Source organism: Balaenoptera ricei, chromosome 14, assembly GCF_028023285.1.
Source record: "Balaenoptera ricei isolate mBalRic1 chromosome 14, mBalRic1.hap2, whole genome shotgun sequence".
In the NCBI taxonomy this organism is placed as follows: Eukaryota; Metazoa; Chordata; class Mammalia; order Artiodactyla; family Balaenopteridae; genus Balaenoptera; species Balaenoptera ricei.
The window spans coordinates 29395234-29397974 of record NC_082652.1 but is presented as its reverse complement, the minus strand read 5'-3'; positions in this window follow the sequence as shown (position 1 = coordinate 29397974).

Here is a 2741-nt window from a genome sequence, read left to right as displayed (position 1 = left end):
TCAGGTCTGAAAAATCACACGTGTAATTTTGACCTGGAGCCAGACTCCTCAGAATAAAGTTCAAGTAGGACATGATTTCTCAACCCCAGGGTTATTATCCTTTTGCGCTGAACAATCCTTTGCTATGGTGTGTGTGGCGGGGGGAGAGTTGTCCTGTGCACTGGGGGATATTTGGCAGTTTCCCTGGCCTCCATCCACTAAGATCGTCTCGTGTGTCTCGGCACACAGTCAGCGTGGAGGAGGGTGGATCCAGATGACGGGAGGGGGTGGGGGGGCCCACCTGAGGCTAAGAATGACCAGATGTCATACTGGGATTCAGATGAGATGAAACAAACAACAAACTCATCAAATGTCCAAACCAGCCATCGTAGCCCTGGGAAATAAGATCAAAATAACTTGGGGAGGTAGAGAAGTAGGTAGAAGAAACGAAAACTTGGACATTTTATTTATTTAGACTTTGCTTTGTCCCAGAAAAGACAGGAGGGAAGGGACTCCCAGATTAATAAGGACAGAGGGGGAGGCATAAAGGAGACAGTCTCTCCTGAGTGCCCTCCCACCTCTCACCGCCCCCCCGCCTTTGGCCCAGCTTGGGCACCTTGCATGCCACCTCCTGATAACCAGAGCACCCACCTAGGCTGCACCCTCAGGTGGGGGTGGGAAGGGGCAGTTAGGAAATCGTTTTCCAGGGTGGAGCCTGGTACTCTAGGGGCTACCAAAGTTACTGTGGTTCCCCAGGGCCCCTGGAAGAGGCAGCGAGCAGACTGGCATACAGGGCATGATGGTGAAGGAGCATTTCACGTTTCCACAGCGAATCACCATTAAAGCACGGGAAACTTGGATAATCCATTAGAAAAGGCTGATTTCAGTATTCAATGATTAACATATTTATTAAGCACCCATTATAGCTAAGCAGTATGGTGATCACCTTAGGGTACATTGGTGAGCAAGTCTTTAATAACAGAGGTGCCAAATATTCACAACAGCCAAGCCATGGAAACAACCTAAGTGTCCATCGACAGAGGAATGGATAAAGAAGATGTGGTACATAGGTACAATGGAATATTACTCAGTCATAAAAGAGAATGAAATAATGCCATTTTCAGCTACATGGATGGACCTAGAGATGATCATACTAAGTGAAGTAAGTCAGAAAGAGAAAGACAAATACCATGTGATATCACTTATATGTGGAATCTAAAATATGACACAAATGATCATATCTACGGAACAGAAACAGACTCACAGACATAGAGAACAGACTTGTGGTTGCCAGTGGGGAGGGGGCTGGGAGAGGGAAGGATTGGGAGTTTGGAGTTAGCAGACGCAAACTATTTTATATGGAATGGATAAACAACAAGGTCCTACTGTATAGCACAGGGAACTATATTCAGTATCCTGTGATAAACCATAATGGAAAAGAATATATATGTATAACTGAGTCACTTTGCTGTACAGTAGAAATTAACACAACACTGTAAATCAACTATACTTCAATGAAATTAAAAACAACAACAAGAAGTACCAAGCACATGTATGTTAACCCGTATTATACTTACCAAAAATATTTTACAGTTGAGGAAACTGAGTCAAAAGAGGTTATTTGTAACTTGCTCAAATGCACACAGCAAGGAAGGAATGAGGCTAATACTTAAAGTACTTAGGAAACCTGGGGGCACCAAACTTCACACTAGTTAAAACCACATGATTCTGCCTTAAGATTTTTGGAAGTTAGGCAAGGAAGTTATGGTCTTTTTCTCTAGATGTGTGATAGGCTGGACTCCATGTGAGTTTATCTGAGCCCCAGGTTGGTCCGGGCCGGGGTTGGGGGGTGGGGGTGTGTTCAGAAAGGGTAGCTGAGAAGAGGCCAAATAGAAATGTCCTAACTTCCTAATTTTGCTTTGTGCTGGGAGTAATCTCTAATGAAAACCTGCCATGAGGATCAGCAACTGAATACACTTAATTTTAAAATGAAGCATCCGAAGCACAGTCTTAAGTATTTTCAGAAACCAACTCCCTATTTGACAATCATGAAAAACATGAACAAGAAAGATGGAGCGGAGCCTGCCCTCGGCTGCCCCAGTGCGGCCGGGCGGAGCGGGCAATTCTCCGCCAGTTTCCCCACGTGTAGGGCGAGGTGGCCGGGCGACCCTAACACACTCCGTTTCCTGATTCCTCCTTGTTGTTTGTATTTCCACCTGTCTCTCGTTCCTACACCTAAAGCCTCTCCACCGGGTGTCCAACGCACGGTGGGCACAGACGAAGGCTGACCGTGTGAACAGGGTCCCGTCGGGGTGCACGCGGTCAGCGCCTGTTACAGGGCGGGCCGGGCAGCTCCTGAGCTCCTGAGCTCCAACTGTAGGAGGACCGCCGCCCGGTACTCGCGATGAGCGGTACTCGCGATGAGCGGTGCCCGCGGCCAGCGGCGCCCGAGGTGCTGCCCGGCCGGGTCCGCGCGGGGGACGCTCCTCGCTCGCGGCCACACCCTCGGGAAGGGCTCTGAGCTCCGCGAGGGTCCGGGCCGGGCCCCTCTCCCGCCACGCGGCCCTCAACTTCCCACAAGCTGGACCCAGCTTCAGCGGGGAGCCGGCGGGGCGGGGCCCGGCGCTCTGCGGGCGGGGCTCAACGCCAGTCGCGCAGGGAGAGGGACCCAGGGCGGGAAGGAGCGGGGCTCGGCGCGGGGCGGGGTTTGCGCAGGAGGGCGGGGCAGGGAGGGGCGAGGGGCGGGACGGTACGCTGGGCGC